Raw genomic sequence first — 23,737 nt, 5'->3', positions numbered from 1 at the left:
CCCTGAGCACTGCCAGACTCCTCAAACCCACTGTGTGCAGCCTGTTAGCTGCCCCGGTGGCTAGCAGTCCTCTACAGGTGAGAATAAATCATGGTTTTTGAAGGATGTAGCAGATTTCCCCAGTTCTTGTATTGAAACCTAACCCTCCTGTTAATTCCCAGTAAGGACTCTCCCACTACTGAGGCAGTTGCCTGGTTTAAGGATAATGTCTTATTGCCACGGTAAAAGCCACATTCCAGAGCACCTGAATCACTGCACTAATAACACACCTGTCAACGTGACTCACGGCATGTGCTCACCCCTCATTCAAGACAAACTCACAGCAGGACGATTGTTGGATCCATCTGTCTTTATGCTTATAACACCGTGCCAGAAGAAGCTGCCACGTTCATGCGCACCGCATGCAATCCGTGCTTCACCAGCAACGTCTTTTCAAGGAAAGGGCATGACTCACGGAATGCCATTTGTCAGATCAGGCATTAGGTAGTGCCTTATTGATCGTTCAGCCTGCAGGGCAAAAAGCAGAGGGTGAATCAGTAGTCCCGGGAGCAGCAGATATTTGTAAAACTCCATGAAATATTCACATGAACTGTCTACTGATAGCCCAAGCTGGGGGGGCAGATTCTTAGCTCATTCAAAATGATTCAGTGGAATTACATCAGAGCATCAGCAGGGCAGAGCTGGGCCCTAACTGTTGTTCTAAGACAAGAGGAGCCTGCAAAGAGTAAATGTATAGAAAATATTAATCTATATCACTTTTCTATGTAAGCAGCTCTGCTGTGCCCCTATATCAAAGGTGCATGGGAGCAGCAGCAAACATTTAGCTGGATGGGGCTGAGGACCTATCCCATTGGCTATGGGAGGTTGGGACCATCCAATCCCATGGTGAACAGGTAGGACAGAAATTCACAAAAATCTTGCTTTTAAAATAAGTCCCAGTGCACAGACCGCAGAAGAACATGTCATATGCAGTGCAGTTTCTCTCTGTTAGTTATCCCAAGACTACTGCTTCTTGATTCTTCCAGTCCCTGCCAGTCCACGTGCAGAACAAACGTGGTGTGGGGATGGGATGCCACTGCTGAGTTTGGATTGCTGTCACCATATAGTCAGGCTGCATCTGTGAAAAGGGAGCCCTGCCTGCTCCTTACACTGTAAGACCAAAGAATATATTTCCCCGTTGATGCAAATCCTGACTCTGACAAGCTGGGTGGTCTGAGTGGAGACTTTTAACCTCTCTGCGCTTCTGCTTCCCCCGTGTATGAAATGGGGATAGTAATAATTAACTGTTTCACAGAGGTACCATGTTTTCATGTCCATAGAGTGCTTTGAAGGGGTAATGTAGTTAGTGCTATTGAAGCTCTTCAAATGCAGCTGTATTTCATTGCGTACATAACGGAGTGATATATTAGCTTAAAAAACATATTTGAAACTCTTGATAATTAGGAAGTCGGGCAATGGCAATTAATGCTTTCAGACATGGTGTTACTGCTCTTCTCCAAACTATAGCTCATTTAAAATGCTAGCCCTATAATTTATTAGCAATATTTAATACCTCAGTGACCATAAAACTTAGTGTTTTATTACCACTGATTAACATACGTTTGATGTGCTGCCCAGTGTTACACAATCCAAAACAAATTACTTTCAGGAAGCTGGATATTATATAAATACAGAAAAGCAATAAATAATGCATTGGAGAAACATTTTTCTGTGGGTTCTAACATGTCACAATCTCTTCAAATGACTTAGACTTCTTAGGCAATTTCTCAGTCCTCCAAGGGTGTTTGCACCAAATAACACACTTCACACCACGCTGGCTGCCCCTGTTGCTGCCAATTTGCTGGTGATTCCTGGCATCCTGTCAGCCTCAGATACTATGGGCTACTCATGCTGTACTAGAGGAAACCTGAAGTTGTTTGGTCAGAGTGTCTTCAGTTATGACAGTCTCCTTAATAAGCTACAGATGTGTAAGAAACAGAAAGGCTCTTTCATTTTTCAGGATGCCTTTTTTCCCTCCTCTTAATCTGGCATGAAGAAAAAGAGAAAAAACTTTACAAATGCATTTATTATTGGTTCTCTTGAGCACAGCTTTAAGGCACAGCTGGTACAAGAGTGAGGGCTTGAGGAGAAAGAGGGAAAGCTGATTGACTTAGGAATTACCAACTGCTCACAATCAGATTTTTCTGTTAGATTTGATGGTGCAGCTGTGTTAGGTACCTTTTGAAAATCGTAGCCTCTCTGGGTAGATTTTCATTGACCATGTCCAAAATGTCTATGCAAATATTAATTGTTTCAGAGAATTCAGCTAAGACTAAGAAATCCAAATGAGATGGGTCCAATTGCATAGCTAATTTATACCTTGTCAACTCTAAAGTTTATTTTTAAGATGACCTGTGGTCGGCTTTGAATTTTCCTTCAGAGAGGCTTTCATGGAACGGTTATGACCCAGGGAGTATGACTATGCAACTTGAATCTGTGTATTAAGAAAGAAGGCAAAAACTGAACCCTGCAGCACGTGCGATGGAACCTCAATTCGTGATAGAGCTGACAAGCAGTAGGCACCCTGTTGTGAAATTCCCCCAGCCTGCTCAGCCTAGGAGGCCACTTTCTTGCTGGGGCCTTTGTTCCCCCTCTTCTAAGACCAGAATCCACATCAAAACCCAGAAGGTGCGTCCAGCACTGGCCCAGGCTCTGGTTAATAGCATCTGTCTTCAGTGCAGGCTGAAGGGCTTCCTCTCCCGTTTTAGAGGGCTAAAATCTTCAACTGGTAGAAAATGAGGATTTTGTTTCTGTTTAAAGTTGTATTTCCACTGGGGGCAGGGCGATAAAATTGTTTCAACCAGCTCTATTATCAAAGAGAAAGAGGTGAGCGTTTTGGGAAAACAAGAAAACAAGCCTTGCATTTGAGAAGAGAGTTAAAACGATTGTTGCTCCTGTAGTGGTACTGATTAGTACCAACGAGCCTTTTCTATGCACTGGAGAGATACTGCCCATACAGAAAATAAAATGTTGTTAGCCATCCTGGGGAATTTACTGTTTGACTCTGTGATGTAGAAGTGGGAAACAGGGAAAAAGAAACAGTGAGATGATGAGCTGAGTTTCTAGCTGCCATAATCCAGCCCTGGCTCAAGCCAGGTGAACTGCTTAATGGCTCCTTTCACACTTCTGCTCAAGCTATACAGTGTTTGGAAAAACCATTGACCTCAAAAATGTACTAACTGAACACCATCTTTTTTCTTTTTTTTTTCACTTGTACCCAACATATTCTTGTAACAGGAGGTTTAGTCATTAGCAGAGTTGGGTCAATAATGGATGCTTTGTTTCAGTGGCTGACTTAAAACTGGGTTTAGTCAATCAAAACCATACATTTTCTTTCTATTGGTTAAACAGCAAAATGAGAAAATTCCTGTTGAGTCAACCTGGACAATTTCATTCAGCTGCAGACAAAAGGTTTTATTTCAATTTTGCCCCATTTGGCTTTCTTTCCTAGGATTACATAGATCCACCGCTAAATGAAAATGGCATTGCACAGTGACAGTGGAAAATGTAGTTTTAAAAACGTTGAAAAAAACACTTTTAGCATTTCTGCCATGAAAGTACACAACCTGTCAAGTTTTGTTCCTTGGCTTTTGAACAAAACCCATCTTTGGAAGGATTTACTAACAGAAGTGTTGCCTATCTATTCATAAGCCATCTGATTAACCATTTCCAAGAGCAGACCTAACTACCTCCCCCTTCAAGGAGCTTTCTGACAGATCAGTATGCTAGATCAGAAAATGTAGTTTTTGGAACCACGTTACGGACTATTTACTACACATCTTAAAGTTTTCACTTCTTCCTTCATACTGTAGCAATATAAAACAGAGTTTTGTGTTGGCACCAGGGAAAAGGGTTGAACTTCTGTCTTGCTGTGACCTTGTTGTGTGCTAACTGGAGACCAGATGCTGCTAACCCAGTCTTGCAGGCTTGGTATGTAAAACCTAATGCTCACACAAATATAGGCAATTGCAGCCTACATTTTTCCAGTCATGGAGACTATATTCTGAAGCTGACGACAGCTAGGAGGTTTTGTAGCAGCCAGTGCTAGTGTAGTGGACATTCAGCTCTTTTTCAGACTCATTCCCAGCCTATCTGAGACGTTTCTCTCCGTAAAACTCTTCTTGTGAACATCTGGTAATGCCTCTTTAATAAGAATAAGGTTGTGAAAACACCAATTAAAAATTCACAAAGAGTTGCTAGTGACTTGTTTAGCATTCACTAAGGCAGATGAGAGATTTGGGCGCCAGAAGATAAAAGGATTTTGACACTGTGATTTATATGTTAAAAAGCCTCTCCCCCTCCCCCATTCTCCTTTTTATTTTTTAAACTCCCCTTAGTCCTACTGCCCTGCAGCAGTGCTTTCTGAGAGAGGCTAAAGCAACTTTGTGTTTTCTCATGAGTACATGTCAGTGCCTGTTCCTTAATTCTACATCTGGCTTAAGTGAATTCAGGTGACTCATAATTTTGTCTCTGTGCTTAGTTTTTTCTATTTCTTCATTTATCAACAAAAACAATATTATGTGGGAAGCTTTTTTCTTTTTTCTTTTTTTTCCCCCTAGTGTATTAACCTGGTAAGCCACATGAATAGCCCTGAATGGGCAAATAAAGAAAAATTAGAAAAGATGGTTAGAGGAAATGGTATTGCCCTTTCATAACAGTTTGGTGATGAGTTAAGACCCCTGCTGCTGTTATCTGGATTTATATTCATCCATATAGACTAAGGATACTGCCAGTTTATACTGAAATGGCTTATTGTTCTTCCATGTCTCTACCATGGCACATATCTTTTTGTTCTTCTCATTCCTGGTGCCTTAGACGAGGGCGCCCAAATTGCAGTCCTTGGGCCATAAGAAATTGGCCGTGAAAATTCATTCAACCGCAGCTGTAAACTGGGACTCTTGTGAAACAGAGTGTCAGGAGCAAACTGCAGGAACTGTGCTAGTCCTGGCAGCCCACTCTGGCCTCTCTTTCCTGCAGGAGTTACTGCAACTTATCTGTGACAACTGTGGGTGCAACAACTTAGGAGAAGCATGTGCATGGGAGATCCCATGGTATGTGCTCTTTCCTTGTCCCTAGAGTAAGCACAACTAGAGAGGCTGGATCTTACCAAGATGTTTGTGGCAGGTAGGAATTGTCATTTATTCTTTCTCTCCATGGTATTTAGCTCAAAGGGTCCATCTGGGGCCAGAATACACTACCATAGCATGAGAAGTCTATAATGCAAAACCATAATCATCTGCTAAGACAGTGCTCCCTGGTTTTGTGGGACTTGAAAGAAGTCACCTTTGCAAGGAAAAATACGTGTCTAAATTCACAAGAAACATTGTTCTCACTGTTACAGGAGGGGTCCATTATCACAAATGTGTTCAAACAACAAAGCCAAACTGAGCCTTTGTCAAAATTTGAACAGAACATTTCTTGACAATTCAGAAAACAACATTTTTTTCCTTGGCTCTCTTTCATATATCTACCTTTGTTTGCTTACATAAACACAGCTGTCCCAGAGCTCGGTAGCAGACATTTACCAGGGGTATCTAAGCTACTGAAATAAATTTCTATTCAACCAACCTATGGGGAAATAAACGCTTAATAAATATCTATGCTTGTTTCAGCCAGTTACACTTAATGTAGGATGTTTGTGTTTGTGTTTGGAAAGGAAATGGAAAATTGTGAGCTTTATCCTGTATCTTCTTTTCCCTTTCTAATCTCAAAGCTACTTTGTGCCCAGCTGCACTAACCTTGAAGGTACCTTTTGCTTGTACTCCCTGTTATCCTGGTCGCTTCAACTTTCTGGTATTCTGTGTAACGTGTCCTAGGCTGTGGGAGCAAATAAGAAATGTGTCAAATGAAATGTGATAGGCCCTGAAGTAACAGTCAGTAATGGGGGTTATCCCAGAGGCTAGAGGTTAGAAACCTCTCCAGAAAATTGTCAGTCCATGTTGGGTGGCTGTATTGTTAAATTTTTAGGTATCCGATGTTGGCTACTGCCAAGGTCAGGCCACTAGTCAGATGTGGTATGGCTGTTCTTATGCATATATATATGAGTACGTAGCAGATAGAGGTAAGGTGACTTGTTAAAGGCTCTTTCTAAAAGTCCACCCAGAACTAGGCATGGAGTCTGGCTTCTGATCCAGAGCTGCCTGCTCCAAACACTCCAGGGCCCTCTCCCAGATGTGTTTTTTACTCTGTGACCCAATGTTTAGATTTGCCCAGGTACTCTACTTGCTTAGGATGCTACTGCCTCCATGAGATCTCAAGAGGGCCCCAGTCCTGTCCTTAGCTGGGAGGCAAATCCTCCGTGCCTGTGACAGGATAAACAAAGTCAGATGTCTTCCTGTTTCAGTTATTCAAGGTAAATGTTTTATGTGGGTCGCCTTTTATGCACAAGAGCGAAAAGGCTGCTGTTTGTTTTTGTACCTACCTATAGGAATTTTACCGATGGTTTGCTTGCCATCCTCCACCCAAACGAATTATGTGGGAAGTCACTTGGGATGAGTCAGGAGCAAACCAGGTGCTGACATTATCTGTTCTTGATATCTCTTATGTACAAATATAAACAGAAGGAGGTTCTCCTTGAGTGATGCTGGCGAGCAAATTAACTTTGAACTGTCTGCCCATTTGGGAGAAAACATGACTGTTCATTCCAAATATGTCTTGGCAGTATTGTTAAGGATGCATTTTATGTGTGAACCTTATGCCATATTCTATACATAACACAGACAAGGCTTTCTAGAAGTCTATTCTTATAGGCAATGGGCTTCAGGCTATGTCATCTCCCAGGTGCATTGCTTAATGCTAATCTTATGAAATGCAATGTTCACACATGCTTGACACATCCCAGTGTGAAAAAAAATCACCCCCTAAATCCAAACAAATACCTGTAAACAGTGGCAAAAACGCTAATTTGTCATCTGCAGCCCCAGTGCAATTACAGTGTACGAGTCAGAATGAAAATAACCCCGAAGTCCCAACCACCAGAGAATTTAGAGCTCAGGCCAAGTCTCCTTCCTGTGCCCGCCTTCATTGTGTGTGTTCGAGTATAAGACTGAGCATTGTTAAAAGACCTTCTGAGAGACAAACATGTTTTTTTCAAAACCCAGCCATGCTCTTGCAAAATGTCATACTTCAGGGAGCTTGAACCACTAGTCCGAATTGCCATCCTTCATGGGATTTTTTAAGGAAAGCGTTTTGATCCCGTTTTGTAGAGCAGATAAGCAGCTATTCCATCTCATCTGGCTTACAGTGCCATACAGACCACTATTTTGCAGCCATTCTAGGCAGCACATTTTAAACTAGGTCTCGGAGTATGAAATACAGGAAGACAGAGCATTGTAGTCCCATTTTTGCAGTAACTGCCAATATGTTTAATAAGAGGCATCCACAAAAGAGTCTGGGATAAACCTTGTGGGCAGAGTGTATGTATTCCCAGGGAGAGGGAGGGGTTTGGGCAATGTACTAATTTGTTTTCTCATTCAAATCAAAATGCTGTCTCATAACACAAGCAAAGAAAGAAACAGCACCACCCAGCAAATAACCTTTGCTGAAAATGTTTCAGCTCTTCTTTTAGAGGTAGATTGAATACATTGGTGCTAGAGTGCTCAGCTGTAAGTAAAGCTTTAAGTAAATATGGTGGCCAGAAAGACACCAGGAAAGAAGAGGTGGCTTCTTTTATTGAAAGCCAACTGGTCTATTGCAAAAGGAGATACTTTAGTAGCATTTCTGTCATTCCCTGGGCTAAATCTTCTCTGACACTTGCGACTAAGCAACTTCAGGATGGGGGTGAACATCAGAATTGGAGAGGAAGTTCCCCACTGATTTTTGGGTAAATTATACCAGTATATTTCATTTATCATGTAGTAATTCAGATGGAGCTGAGTTCTTCCTCACAGTAGTATGTTTCCAACACAAGGAACCATTTTTGGTCCATTTGATCACTCTTTTCTTTTCCTGAGCACACATATCCATAAGTGCCTACTTCCCTTGTAAGAACACAAAATGGATCTGAGTGGGGATTTTGCCCACCAAGTCAAAATGGTCATATTATCCCTACTCATTAGCAAGGTAAGCCATTGTTAATGTCTGCGGAAGCTTTCCAAGCTCAATTAAGTTGCACCACTGTAAAACAAATGTTTGCAGTAGGGCAAACTTCTTCAGCTCACATCCGGACAAAACCGACAGTGAGTAGTCGGCAAGCTGCCCATATTTAATTACATTATCCTCTGCCTGCAGTGTACCACAGGCCTCTGGAGGCAATCCAGGGCCATATTTATCTTGTTTATATTTGCTTGTAATTTTTCATGATTGATTGAAGTTTGGGGAAATCATTATGTTTAAAATGCCATAGCCTTGGAAATAGATGCTTTAGACTCTTTGTCTTGGATTTAAGGAGTTTCACTTTGGTAAAGTTGCCATGGAGGAAGAGGTAGACTATGTTCCTGTCATTTACACCAACACAGATGCAATAGATTTTGCTCCCTTAGTCTTCAAGTCCTGTTTTTATGTGGCCTCAATGGATCTTGTTCAAAGTTAGCTGATGTGAGAATAGGATCGCGCTAGATGGGCATAGGCTTGAGGGAAGGATGGCTTAAGGATCCAAGTGGAATGATGGGGAAAATTCAGATGGGGAAGCATGTGTTGCTACTGGCCTCAGCTCTCTGCCTTTCTCAGGCCTGGGCTGCTCCTGAATCAGCCCAAGAACTGTTAAAATCCAGAACACTGATCAGGGATTTCCAGTGACCGCTATGTTCAGATCACTATGGTTCCCTCATGGTGACAACTGCAGGAGTTTGGAAAGTGACTGTGAGCTGAGTTACCTGTGTAGACAGGATGGGACCAGCAACTGGGGGAGGAAACCTAGAAGGGCACTTCAGGCTAACTTGTCAGGGAGACCTCTAATGAAGGTGGAAAGAGAAGAAAGAATGATTGCTTTGCATTGTAACTCAGCCACAGTGGTCGGGAGTCTGCTTCCCAATTGTCATTTATTGGTCCTTCATGGTTGACTCAGCAGAGAGATTCAAGACTAGACTTGCATACATGATGAAGCGTCTTTTTTTGCTGCCCCCAAAGGCAAAGCAACATTGGCTCTGAGTAAGTGGCCATTGTACATCTAGTTAGCAATACAGCCTTCTGCTGGACAGCAATCAAGTGCAGTTAAGCATTGTGGAGGAGGTAGCTTCCATGTCTGAGCTGCATTATCATGGATTATTCTGATGATACAATTTTAAAAACAAAAGTTGGAAAAATGTTAGTTTTTATTTTCCTCTCTAGCCATTTCAAGGCTAAACTTTCTGGTATGGGCTCAGTGGATTTACCTACAAAAACGTCTTCCTTCTGTGTATGTAAGCCCGTGACAGAGTGCAGGTACTCACATGCAGAATTACCCAAATTGCATGCACTGATGAGCTGTTCTGTGGTCATAGCCACCTGTCTGCATGAACTGCAAACTCCCTTAAAGATGTGTCCTTCTTCTGCTACTTAGGATAGTCTTACTCTATTTCTGTCCTCTCATAGGTTAAATTGCCAAAAGCCAGGTAAAGGATCAAGAGGCAGTTCCTGGCAGATTGCTGTATATCTGGATAGGTTAAGCTGTGGTCGAAAGAAGAGCTTCTGAAACAAAGTTTGCCAAAAAGAAGGCTTCTAAATTTTCAGCTGGAATTTGCCTCTGAACAGCTCTTAAAAATTCAGGTCTATAATGACTCTAAAATAAAGTTTCCAAAGTTGTACATCATTTTGTTTATGAGTAGCCTGAGGGAGAGAAATTCAAGAATCCCTTTCTGGGTTTCTCAGATTACCTGAATTTCATCATACGTAATAAGAAAATTATTTTGCATTAAATATAAAAGGGAGTTTTCAACAGTTAGGACTTGCTATAACTTTATTATGCTATAACTTTAAAATTTTATTGCGTGCTTATGAGTAAGAATTCCATACTTGTTTTTTCTTAGACAAAGGATTTTGATGTTGTTAGTAATATGTATTATAGTGCTGTAGCACCATGTGGTCCTTGCCAGGATCAGGGCATTGTATTTTGTTGCAAAAGAAACAGAAAAACCCATTGCCAGCCCCAGAGACCTTAGTTGATATCTGCCTTCCAGTTTGTTTTTATCTGTCTTTGTTACGGGTAGTGCTGTTGATACACTCTCTTGTGCAGGGCATCAGCTTAGGCTGAATTTCCATGACAGCCTTCTGGGTAGGCTTCCAGAGGAATCTGAATGACACTCGGGCCGTGCACTGATCCATTGCACTGAGATGGGTTTTACTTCCTGAGCATTAGCAAGTGTTCGGTTGTAAGCAGTGCCAATGCATCGTCGACTCCTGAGATCCTGAGGTCAATGAGACCTAAGTTTATTTAGAGTTAACTGTGATGACATGTCCCAGTAATGGTTACACAGAATATTTGTTTAAGTCCTGCTATTTATTTATGTATTTATGTATTTGTGTATTTTAATTCATCTGACTGCTCTGAGCAAAAGGAAAACCCCAGGACAGGCTGCTGGGACGTGCATGTCCTTGCTGTAGAAGGCTTGCAAACTTTAAAAAGGCTATCGGGCTTCTGGAGTTTTCAGTCACTGCTGGGTACTACTGCAATACTACACGCAGAGAAACAGGTGGGTGGGTGTGCTGGCCAAACAGGGAGATAGCAGGCAAACAAAAAAATGAGGGTAAACTCACCTTCTTGTGTACATGAAAAGTGCATACACGCTGCATCACACAAATTACTCTAAACCTCCTCTACATCATTGGCTCTTGCTTCTGAGTAGAGTTTTTCTGGCTGTCCTACTACTTCAGTACATTTGTGTATCGTTTGTGATCTTACACTGTTCATGCTCATCAGCTGATAAAACTTTCCAGATTTCAAAACAAATCTCTTAACGTTTCTGCAGACGAAGCCAACTATCTAGAAAGGATTTGGGATATTATTTTGGTTATCCAAAGGTCAGCAGTCAGCGGAGAGAAATTTCTACAGCTTTGAAGTAACTCTTGCAAATGTGACTTTGTCCTCAGGCAGACACGTGCGTCTTAGGTGTAGAATACTCCAGCTGACTGGATACAAGCTAAGTGGAAGCAGGACAGTGCATAGCACAGTGAGACCACATCTGGCTCTGGAGGTCATATTTTACCATAGCTATGTCTACTGAGTCTGAGCTAATAAGCCTCAAGTTCTCACGACTGAAGAGTCTCTGGCTGTGGCTCACATACGTCACAGCTGAAGTACATGGAGGAGTGCACACATGATAAACCAGATGTAGCCAAATTTGCTAAGCAAGGCATGGGTCCCCCTTGTTCACAGTAAACCCAGTTAGATCCAGAAACAGCTTTGGCAGTGGCTCTGTGGGAACGGTACCTGTATGCAAAAGGTACCAGAGGAGGTCTGTTGCCCTGAGGGGGCTGTAGGAAATCTAGACGAATCTCCAAAAGTTCTCAAATTCCACCTTGATCAAATTTCCAGGATCAAAAAAGTGGATATATCTGGCAAAGCTGGACATTTAACCCTAGCTTCTTAGGCTCTGGTGCACCTGGACCTGCATTAACAAGGTTGGGATTCGGGTTTGAATGCAGCATAAGCCAGGAAGCTAGGGTGGAATATCCAGTACCTCCGCGTGTCATTGCCTTGTGTATGTTGGTCTGGTATCTGCAGTAACCCTGTGGCTTGAGAAACTGCATCCTAAGTCAGAGAGACATTTTTAAAACTCTACCTGCATCCCACAGCTGTTATGCTGATGAAAATATTGTGGGATGCATTTTGTTCTTCCTCTTAGTGCGCTCTGTTTTCCCTCCTTTAATCTGCTATAGATTTGCGGCAAGGGTCTGTTTTTATGCCCAGTTCTCCAGCTGGGATGAATAAAACAAACAGAGGTCAAGTGACTAATTCAAACCCAAACAGTGCACCAGCCCTTCAGCTAGGGTTTTAGTATGAGCTTAATGATTTTTAACTCCTTGCTGTAGCTGCTGCTCTAAACTGCTCTCCGTAGGCTGTCTGTCAGATCCACAAGGCTGCTGGGGAGAACAACTCTTCTGCTTCTTGGCTTTGAAGCCGTCGTGCTACAAATTACCACAAGCCCAGGGAAAAGTGTTTGCATCAGTGTATGGACAAGTATCGTGCACAGTTCTGCGTGTGTTTCCAGTTTAAGGTACATAAATTATATGTTAGTAAGTGTTTAGGGGGCACACGGCCTGCGATTAGTCATTGGAAAAGCAAAGTCTGTGTACATGGTGAATGCATGATTGATCCTTGAAACTGAGGTGGTTAATTTAAGAAGATTATGACACATTCAGAAAGAAAATAGATGCTGCCTGATAAGCTGTCTTTGAAACTGCAAAAGCCAGTAATAGGAGAAAAGAGGCAGAACTAAAGCCAAGAGTGTTAGAATGCTAGACAGCCGGCTGAAGCTCGTGTTTTCTGACTTAGCGCTGGGAAAACAAGTGCTCTGCACATCACCCAGCCTCCATGCCTTCTGCAGGAGCACAGGACGGACTTTTTTTTTTTTTTTTTTAATAGGGCTCACTTCTCCCTCTCTTATACATGGTTATCTGGAAAGGATAGGAATGAACCAGAAACATCTTCCCCTTGCAGAGCTCCTTGGTCCTTCTGTGTGGAGCTATTCCCTGCCTGCTCCACACAATAAGCACCGTGCTCCAAGAGGGGTGAGAAGCAGCAAGAAGACTGTCTTCCTCCAACTGCACAAGGAGACAGGGACAATGCGTTTATCATTTTAAGGGGTGGATTAGTAAATGTGAGGCCTTAGAAGGGAAAATGCCTCTAGCAGGAGGGACTTCTACATGATTCCCACCAGAAGGTTGTGTCTAAATGGCGTGGTCTTGTCCGTAGCAACTTGTCTGTTCTAGTTTTATGTGATTCAACAATAGAGTTTCCACTGTTTCCCTTGCAAGACTCAAATGAAAGCAGGTCTTACAGACCAGATAACCCTTCCTTATTCATGTGGAATAATCCCACTAAGAAGTCATTCATGGGTAAAGCAAAGAGAAGCTGTCCCTAAAACAGCTTTCTGCATGTGTACGAGCCAGCGGATTCCTTCATGCACTCTGTTGTGTTTGAGGGGCAGAACACACAAACTAGGAGCAGCCTGGGGTATGTGAATGTAGCTGCTCAGCAATATGAGCAAAACAATATCACAAACAACACCCCCACCCCTTGGATCTTTCTGGTTGAATGGAGAAGTAGTGGAACAGGTCAGGGCATGAATTCTCTTTGCACAAACAAGGAACAGCATCCCCCACATATAACACTACCTCTAGTAGGTGGGTGTTTGGACTGCATGAAACCCTCTTGTGCGTGTTTTAAATGATATAATTATCCATCTAAAGGAAACAAGTTTAACTCCTCTGTGGTCCCCTCTCTTTCCTCTTAGGAGTGGTGAGGTCTGGGCAAGAAAGGAATATCACACCCTTGGGTAAAGACTTTGCTAAGCTTGGGCTGTCAGGTTGTGAATGCAGTAGTAGTCCTGTGCTCTGGGGAGAGGCCTCTGAAGAGCTGAAAGACAAGTGTCTTGTTGTCTGGTTGACACAGCAGTTCCAGCTTGTCCTTTGGCAATCTGGACTTCGAACAAGTCAAGTGTGGTGGCCCTGATAACAAAGGGGGCTGCCTTTGGCACAGCTCCGTAGCTTTGAGCAAATACTCTCTCAGAGTGCAAAGGAATGCCAGGTAGATGATGTCAGAGATGAAGCCAAAACCTGTTCCTGCTTGTATTGTAATCCTTCGGATAGATTGGGGTTGCAACGAGTAAGGCATGGTTTGATAACTTGTCCCATGGGACAGCTTCAGGGGGCTGTCTTCAGTAGTCAGATGAGGAGTGACATGCAGAACAATGAGGAACCCCGCAAGCCTCATCAGCCAGTCTCCCTTAATAACAGCTTGAAAGGATTAAATCTTTGGCTGGTTGCACCTTACATTCAACCAGACCATGTGCTTGGAGACAGCACAGCATGATAGTGACAGCTCAAATTAGTGTGCTTTTGGTGAAGCTCTTAAAATCACCAGAGTTAAAAGGAGATCCTAGGGTCAGATGTGACAGTATCCAAAAATCTGTTAAGTTTCAGAGTTGAGAAAGAGCAGAAGCAGTTACACTAGCTGTTAGTGAGGAGAGCAAAATCACCTCAAGCCTTGCCTAGATAAATCTTTAAAGCAATTTCCATAAATGAATCAGTGAAGTCGGAATAGGATTTAGATCAGGGTTTCCTGGACACTTCATTAAAAAAAAATATAAATATATATATATATATATATAGGAGCTTTTGGTTATGTCAAGGAGCTTGGCAAGCTGAAAGCTCCTTTAGAACTTTCTCATCTGATGTTAGTTCTGGGCCATCAGATATAATATCATACCTGCACTTCCATGCATGTTTCTTGGACAAGATGTATTAGGATAGCAAAAGCGTCAACAAGTTCTTTTGAGAATAACAGGATGGTGTCCTCATGCCATATGAGTAGGCAGCTCATTTTGTCATGTTAAACATGGATTGAACTTCTTGGACGATTTCTTGGCTGGTTATCCTCCTCTATCTTCGTTTGGAAGCTCAGGGCAGCGTTGACTTGTCAGTCTGCTTTGCTACCCAGTCCATGTGAATGGACAAACGTAGGAAATATTCCAGCAGCAAAGGTTGCAATGAGGATGAAGTAGCACAGTCTGGACTCACATCTACAGTGGCAATTTGCTCAGTACTGGATGATTTTACTGGCTTGCAAAAATGATAAGATTTAGTAAAATATTTCACTTCTGCATTCATATGGATGTAACAAGGCACATTATAAGATAATCACAGAAGTGACTTGTGGCCTATGCAAATCTCACGTGGACAACACCAGAGTTTATTAATGACATAAAATTACTGTGGGATTTGAGGAAAGGTTCATTTACAAACCTAAAGTTGATTAAGGGTTAGCAAAAAAAGAGTCACTTATTGGCTACTTTTTATGATGGAAAAAAGTTGTCAGTAGCCTCTGTTTTGGTTCAGTACTTGGACCAGTTTGATTCCTAATCTTCATCAGTGACAGAGCAGGGACTGAAATCTCTTAATTTTGGAATAAGAAGTTCTGGGAAATCAGATGCTACACCAATAGCAAGCAGCATCCAAAGAACCTGGTAAAACTGAATGAACAAAAAGGTGGCAGATGAGCTTCAGCTTAGGTAAATGTGAGGTAATGTATCTAGGAGAATGTGGTCTTAACCAGCGCTACTGTGTGCTGAACTCTGAAATGGAAGTTATCACTCAAAAAGGAAATCCTGAATTCATCACCAGTGATTCCTTGAAATTCTTGGTTCATGTGCTGAAGAAGACAAAAAGCCAGCAAAATGGTGGACATCAGCTCACCATCAGCCCACCATGACTGAAGATGTTGTGTTGCCCATATGTAAAACTGGTGCATCCTCAACCTGAGAGCTAGGCACAGCTCTGGTCTCTGCATCTGAAGAAACATACAGCAGAGTTAGAAAATGCCCAGAAAAGGATAAATAAAAGGATCAAGGCAAGAGAGCTGTTGTAATACAAGGAGAGATTAAAAATGCTGAGACTCTTTCAGTTTGGAAACAAAAAGACTAAAAGGAGACATAAATGCAGTATGTATCACATGAAGGTGATAAATAAACTGAATAATGAACTGGTATTCAGCAAAAGCTGTAATTCTAGAACTAGGAGGCACTTTGTATAACTAGTAGGAGGTCATTTAAAACACATAAAATAATCCTTGATAAGGCAAGTAATTACCTTTTGGCCTTTCTGACCCAGAATGTTTTGGAGGCAGACAGTGTCAGCAGGTTCAAAAAGTGATTAGACAAATTCACAGACAAGAGGTTTGTAAACAGATATTAAAAGGAACAGGCAAGGATACATCCTCTAGCACTGAGACAACTGCAGTTCCTGGAGGGGTAAGAAGGGACCACAGAAAGTGGTTAGCATTACCTGTTCTCCCTAAATAACATCATCTGATGTCCTTATCAATGATCAGCTATTTGTATGATTGGGTAAGGTCTAATTTCATGAAAGGTTTTCCTTCAGCAGTAACACTGCACTGCATGGTTGATTGTCAGCAAGTATTGATATGAGGTATGCTCAGGATTGGTACCAGTGCACTTATGATCACCACATGTTGCATGACACCATTTGGCTTTTATCCTGGTACAACTGGTGGAACATGTTCTTTGTGAGGCCTGCCCTGGGGCTTCTTTGCCAGTGAGATGCTCGAGTTCTTTGTCAATGTTTGGCTGAAGGGGAAGAGATGTTATTTATTGACTAGCTCAGACAAGATATCCCAGTGGAACAATGCTAGTCCTCCTTGCTAAAGTCCCCGTTTTCAAAAAGTGCTTCAGGGAATTAATGTTCTTTCTCAGGGGCTCTTGACTGTGAGGAGGCTCTTGCTGGAGGAATTTGCCTTTGAACAGAACCATAGTGAAAGCTTTTTCATTGTATGTCACTGCTGTGGACATCTCTCCTCATCTTCTTGTTGAAGAAAATAAGAATGATTGCTGCCCTTGGCTCAGCAGACTTCTGTGTTTCCCTAGGTTCTTTTTCTTTCCAGAAGTGATTCTGACTGTCCTGGAATGAGTGTCTAGCTAAATAAAGACTATCACAGATGTCCTTCCCAGCCTGAGCAGAGAGTTGGGTGATCGGTCTTGGCTGATGATATGGATGTGGCTGTGTTCCCAAAGTTCCAGCAAGATTCTCAGTGACAACTATCATGACAAAGTGTGCTCATAGAGATTTCCAAAATATGAATTTCCTTTATATGTGTTTGCCCTCATTCAGTGCAAAAGGCCTTTTCTTGGGTGACTCCAAAGTAAGTTCTCCTCAGGAAGGAGATGCACAAAATGTTCACCTTTCCATCTCCAGAAGAGGCAAATTCTCAGCACGCTGCTGAAGTTGCATTGTTCAGATATGTGGTGCAGTCCAACAGTCAACACAGGTGACAACAACCTTGTTAGCTTGCTGAATTTGCTTGTAAAATTGAATTTTGTGGACAATGACTAATGGTGTAGTAGACAAGAAATGTGCCTTCAGCAAGCCTACAATTTCACAATTTCTGAATGTGAGGCAAAGCAGGAAATATGAGCACTGCTATGATGACAAATTTCTTAGTCCCACAGAACTACAAAGGGCATAGTTTGTTTCTGATTGGGACAGTCTATCTAGTTGGCTTCAAGATAATATAAAAGTCATGCATAAGAATCCCACGATAAGGCTTGAATTCCTCAGCCAGTCCCAGAGTTGTCATCTCATCGTGCAGGAGACTATGTTCATTTGTATCCTGCAGCAGCAGAGGTTTTATTGCAAGTGCTTGCTGGTTGAACACTCTCTTCACCTCTCAGTGGCTCGAGAAGTCTTGCTGCTTTTCTGTATTCGCCAGCAGGATCCAGTGCTGATTAGCAGAAACTTGATGGCACATTGTGGAAAAGATTGCACAGACTTGAAGCAGCAAGCAAATATAAGTTCTTTGTTGTCATTACAATGAATTACCACAGTGGTCAAATGGCTCTCCTGCATTCCACTGGCTAGTTGAAGAAAGAGGGGAAGGAACAGGAAACAATATGATTTTTTTTTCCCTTTGGAATAAACAAGAAAAATGGCATCTCAGACAGATAGGGATTAATGCCACACAAAGCTTAGGTGCTCTTATGATGCATACAAAGCATATATCTTCACCTGAGGGGACTGTGCACCAAAGAATTGATTATTGCTTCTTTGAAACTAGAGCAATTCAAGTGTGAGCCTGCTTGAAATGCCTGTTGGAAACCTCTTTCTGAGTAGAAACATTTAGAGATAATTTGTCACATCGATCTTTGCCAACAAGAGCCAAAGGCTAGGAGGATAGATTTTAACCTCTCACCTTCCAAAGGGAGACCCAAAGGAGAGGAGAGACCTTCCATGTTCAGCATTTCTGTGAATTAATAATGGACCTAATGTGGACTTCTCTCACTTTCTTTCAGTCACAAAACTGGGATGGAGTAAAAGCAGGAAAACCTCTGTATGGAAGTGTGAGATGAAGTGGATTGGTCCTTGCCTGGCACAGGACAACTCTCCAGCAAACTTGTGACCACCAATCTAGTTAACAGTGAAAGAAGATCCATTAACAGAAGGAAAAGCTAGTGTGAAAACACAGCTGGAGTGCAGCACCTCCCAGGTATATATTTCTTTGGGAAAAACACAGGACTGACTACTTACTGTCTAGACTGTCTAACCATCTCTCCATATTGATAAGTAGGAAAAAAAAAAGTGTGGGCAATGACAGAGGAAATAGGAGCAAAAAAATCACACATTATTTATGCAGAAAGAGTAGGCCCTCAAAGCTACAAAACAGGCTAATTGTTTAATGTAATGGAAAATTGTGGGAGAAAATGCTTATTGAGGTAAATTACCACTGGGAGAAAAAAAATAGAAGTTTCTTTACTTAAGTGCCTTGCAAATCTGGCTGATGCTGAAATACTGCTTCGGAGTCGAATTTGAAGATATCAATTTATCTTGACCTGAAAGAGGAGTCACCAGACAATACCTAAAGCACCTGAAGAAAAGTCTTGGGGAAGCTTGCCTGCATTAGTTTTGGGTAGTGTGGTTTTACTTCTTTTTACAACAGGATATGAAAGTCCGTTCTAGCCTGCAACTGACGGCTGTCAGGTGCTCTCCTCCCAAATACCCACAAAGCCGTTTCTTAAGTTTTTGTCCCTGATGCATTTCCCAAGCGGTAGGATGAAGCTGTGATTAGGTGGGGTAAAAGTTTCTGTTTCCCACACTCCTTTCAGATTTTTTTTTAAAGGAAAACATGTCATGAAAGTTCTCAGCAGCTCACTATAATGATTTTTAGCCAGCGTCTATTGGCGTTTGTTTATTCTAAGTGGTATTATTTTCATCGGCTTAAAGGATGTAATAAAACCCCTTGAAATTATTAGGGGATCTCAGCATCTACCTTGGTTAGCTCTTGGCAGGTAGGACTACCCATTGTTACCCCCCTCAACCATACTCCTCATAAGCAGTACAATATTTAATCATTAAAGCCACAAGAAATATCTCACATTACTCAAATACGACGGTACTTTCCATTTTAGTTTACCTCAGGCAAATTAAACAGGCCCCCTTGAAACAGTGACAAGAAGAGTTATAGGAGCTTAGCACCAGACACCAATTACAATTTGAGAACTAAATGCCATAATTAACAAGACATATACTTTAATCTAAAGCAACTCAAATATGTGGCTGGATAAAGAAAAAAGGTAAGGGTAAACTCTGTAATTATAATAAATCGGTGTGCTGAGGAAGCGTGTACCTTTGAGGGATATTCTTTTATTTTGCAATTAACTTTCAAGTGTTTTGCTAAATACCACCCCACTCCACACACAAACATGCAAAATCTTCCTTGCACTTTCATTTTTCCCCAGCCCTCTGAATAAACATTTCTGTGGACACTTTCCCTTCCATGTGTGGAAGGTAGGTGTGCCAGTAGATGTGCATAGCCGTTTTCTCACCAGCTACAGACTTTTCACAAATACTCCAAAATGGCCCAATTCTGCCTTCAGGAAAGGCAACGGTGACAGTATTCACTCTGAGCAGAGCCAGAGCAGCAGTGCTGTACTTTTGAAAATGTCATCGCAAACTTCTATAGCATAAAGGAAGTTTCGAAGAAATAGCATTTCTCACAAATATGTAAGTAATGTGTTTGCATACTTGGCTTTACATTGCAATTTAACAATAAAACCACACTTCTGTTTTTGCATGAATATATTTAAAGGACAACCTAATGCATTATTTCAAGAGCCTTATTTATACAAACCTCTCTTTTTACCATATTTTTTGCCATCTGCAATAGACTTCTAGGATGCATTAATAATAAACCATCTTGATTTTCTCCATGTTCTGGCTAACAACGATAAGTCAGAATTCCTTTTCTTTTTAAGAGAGAACACTACCCTCTTCTAATTTAGAAAATTATGTGCCAGAACCAGACAAATGAAAAAGAAAGGAGAAGTGGATCTTTGTGAGTGTAAGTATATAATGTGTCAGGGTTAAAGTATTCCTCTAATCCCAGAGTCAGGAAGGAAAGCTGCAGCTAATAAAGTCCATCCATGCAGTTTTATTCACTTGCATGCACTTTACTAGAGGAAGAGGTACAGTCTGGAGACCAATTACAAATCACTTGTCTGATTCTTTTAATCCCTTTAGTTCCATATCTGATCAAAAATAAAGATTTATTTATGCCTATGTCTAAGGAAAAAAAAAAATCCTAAATTTATGTGCAATGCATTGCTTTCTGTTATTGATAGGCAACCTTGTATTTTATTTTGGAGCTTTTCAGTTCCTCTGGCTACCAGTTTGTTGTGGATACGCATGGGTCTAGACTGGTGTTTGGTTCCCAGAACTGCAGGCAGGCTGCAAATGTTATCTCAGGAGTGCATTATCTTATCTTAAGTTTAGCTTTGTTTTTCAGTGGTTTGTCACGCTTTTGAAAAATCAGGGCCACAAAGCTCAGTTCTATTAGAGAGCCCTTGGTTTAGGTTGTCCCTTGGCAATCCCCTCTGCAACCAGTGCCTGGAAACTGAAAGAGAAGCATTATGTATAGCAGCAGGTAGGCCTGGTCCCTTAGTGTTGTCTGCTTATGCAAATATGTTTCTGTTTTTAAACTACTGTAGTATTTCTAAAAATGTGTTTCTAAAAATGTTTTCTAAAAATGTGTGAGGTGTTGTACAACTGCACCCACAGTTTCAGTTACAGGCAATCAGAGACAGCACAAAGGATTTGCATTAGGGTATTACTTTGTTTTTTATTAGTTTTATTACTCTAAAATAATAATACTTTAGAGTAGTAGTGGGAAGGAATGTGGGATTTCTAAGGATCCACCTTAGATGGGCCACGTGCCTGGAGATGGTATGTGGCAATGGTGTGGGGCAAGACGAGGGGGCTCCCTCTGCTCACCTAGGGGCAGTTCAGCTATTGCTAGCCATCAGCGAGCACAGTGAATGATTCAGAAGCCCAATGTAGTCCCTATTCATTTTCTCAACACCATGACAAAGGACAAAGAACTTTATAATAACCACAACCAAAGGGAGTTTGAGTGCCAAAGGCTGTGAAAGCCTCAGTGTACACGTTCATGTTTGGACATAGATACAGACTTGGTCAAGAAGCTCCTGTCTCAATTTTAAAAAGATGGAGCTTTTAACTGATCCTCTCACAGTATCAATAAGGATATATAATAACACTCTCCATTTCATAAATTTGCTCTCTGCCTTTCATTGATGCTTTGCGTGATCTCTGCAAACACGTTTTGTCCTTCCCAAGCCTAATTAATAGCCCGTATTATCTTCTCAGTAGTGTAGCATGAGTGAACATGACAGTTACTCCTGGCATTCAGTGTGGTAGAACATGCACTTTATGCTCTTAATCATTACACTCCAGATGCAAGAAATGCTCCACATCAATGAAGTGAGCTTCGGCGTAAGTCTGCTGTGCAGGTGCTAACTCGGCAAGCTCTTTCTACTCCTTATCGCTCGTTCCCTCCCTGTTGTTCTTTCACTTGAAGGCTGTGTGTCTAATGCTGCTACCCAGCCATGAGAATAAAGTGGGTACCTGCGAGACAAGCGCTGAAGTCTGACTGTTGCGCTACTGGTGATAAGATAGAAGCTAAGATTGCATAACTCTGCCAGCAAAGAAGTCTAGCTGTGAGTGAGATACTCTGAGCAAAGCTCACAGGGTTTGATCCTGTCCTCAGATAGGCAGAGCCCCAGCGATGGGGAGTACCTTATCAGATCAACCACCTGATTTTACAAGATGTGCAGAATGCTGTGCCCTTAAGCTAAGGCAGATGCTGAGCACTGGATATGCATTGCACTTTCATTCAATTATAGAGTAATTTCTCAATACCCTGCGCTGTCACTTAGATACACAGCCTCGTGTTACAGTGACTCACTGTAGTGCTACACCAGTCTCCCTCACCGGCTGGGCTCTGCTGAGAATCCTCCCCTGAGAATTACACAAATATTGTGAATTACTACCAAAAAGGCAGAGTGGTTCTCTTTGGATGGCCAAGAAGATATCCAGAGTGCAAGGAGGTTCCTACCCACCTTGCAGTCCTGCCTAGTGGCCAGCTTTCTGCTCCGGCCTCATGTATTTAGCATGACATGCTTTACGTGGCCAGGAACAGAATAAATGAGTATTTAATTGATTTATGTATGGAAATAATGAGAAGCACTGAATGCCTCTTAAAGCTCTTGCACCATGGTTTGCCCAAATGTCTAGAGAATCACCTTCTACTGATATTTATCTGCTTTTTTTTTTTTTTTTTTTCCCCATTTCTCTCTGCATTATCATATTAACCCAAATGTACCATGGTCCAATGGCTGAAACAGGCTTGCAGGAATTGTCAGAATTACTGAGCTCACCTGGTTATGTGTGAATATTGAATATCTTCCTTAAGTTCTGACAGGATTTTCACTCTTTACTGTTCCCTGGATTTTCACACTTCTGTGACAAATACAAACTGTTCCCTGATTTGGCATCACTAGGCTAGAATGATGTTACTGAAACCTGTGGACTGGTGCCCTTCGTGCCCTTCAATTTCTAATGTGTGTTTTGGATTTAGAGAGGGAAGTAAAATTTACAAGGAAAAAAAAAAGAAAAAAGCAAACATGCATGGCGGGTTATGTTTGAATTTCTAGCCTGCCCCGTTACTTACCGGAATAAGTCCTGTATGATGGTGGATGAGAGTTTCAAAGCCACGTGGTGGATCTGTTACTTTTGGAAGGTACATACCTAAATCTGCATGACTGGCTTGGCATTCTCGGTCCACATCTTGAAGCATTTACAGAAGGTGGCAGAGTAGGACCTCCTGGTCACTCCTTCAGCTCTAGGCCATCTGTTGACAAAGGTTTCTAGGAACCTAAGTCACTTTTGAAAGTGGGGTGAGGATCTAAAGCTATTTAGATGTCTTTACTCCCTGTCAAGTAACCAGGCATCCAGGTCTGAGCTGTCCAGACCAGTTTGAACCTGGGGCAATGATTCTCTGCAAATTTTTATGTGTAACTGCATTCTCTCTGTTTCTGCCTTTGCTCTTAAGCATCTGGGTTGCTTCTCTGTGCTGGACCATGTCAAGATCCTTTCCTAGCACCTCAGACGCTTACGGGAGACCTTGGGAAAGGGCATTAGGTGTGCTCATGTGATTTTTGTCTGCATTGCAGAGGTTGGGATTTTAGAGCAGTAAAGCTAAAAGTGTCTCCAAGTTGCAGTTTTTAGAACATGGTTTAGCTGTATAAATCATTATATACACTTAAATTTTTTTTGGTCTTGTCAGAATTTCCAGCATGTTTTTGAGTTTGGCATCATTTCTTTCCTTTGCATGCATGAAATACTTGCCCATATCTCTTCATGTATCTGTATTTATACACATGCTACAAATAAAGGCAGATTTGAGGGCAAACACTGTAAAATATTGCCTGAGGATTTAAGCTGAGCTTGTAATATGTTGCTTGAAGGCTCTGGACAATATTGCTTGAACAAAGGAGCCCTTTTAATCCCCAAAGGTTTGTTTACTGTAATGACTCTCAAACCCAATCAATATTTGTTTTATTAACCTGTTGGGTGGATTCAGTTTAAAGTCTTGCTGTAGTTTGTTTGAAGTGGTTTGTACTTGGAAGCTCTGTGAGAGGTAAACAATGCTGAGAGTCACAGCAACAGTGGCCTATTGTATTGAGCTATTCCCTTTTGT

The 23,737-nt window shown here is 41.7% G+C and overlaps 1 long non-coding RNA gene across 2 annotated transcripts in view; it reads left to right on the top strand.

Annotated features, from left to right (window-relative positions):
• LOC121069107 overlaps window positions 1-18,168 on the top strand; it is a 115,916-nt gene extending 97,748 nt beyond the window's left edge. For both annotated transcript variants that reach the window (XR_005819263.1, XR_005819264.1), the window contains one exon: window positions 17,979-18,168. This is a non-coding gene — a long non-coding RNA (uncharacterized LOC121069107). The remainder of the gene's footprint in view (window positions 1-17,978) is intronic.
• The last annotated feature ends 5,569 nt before the right edge of the window (window positions 18,169-23,737 follow it).

Source organism: Cygnus olor, chromosome 4, assembly GCF_009769625.2.
Source record: "Cygnus olor isolate bCygOlo1 chromosome 4, bCygOlo1.pri.v2, whole genome shotgun sequence".
NCBI classification, from domain to species: domain Eukaryota; kingdom Metazoa; phylum Chordata; class Aves; order Anseriformes; family Anatidae; genus Cygnus; species Cygnus olor.
This window is presented reverse-complemented; position numbering and strand designations above follow the sequence as displayed.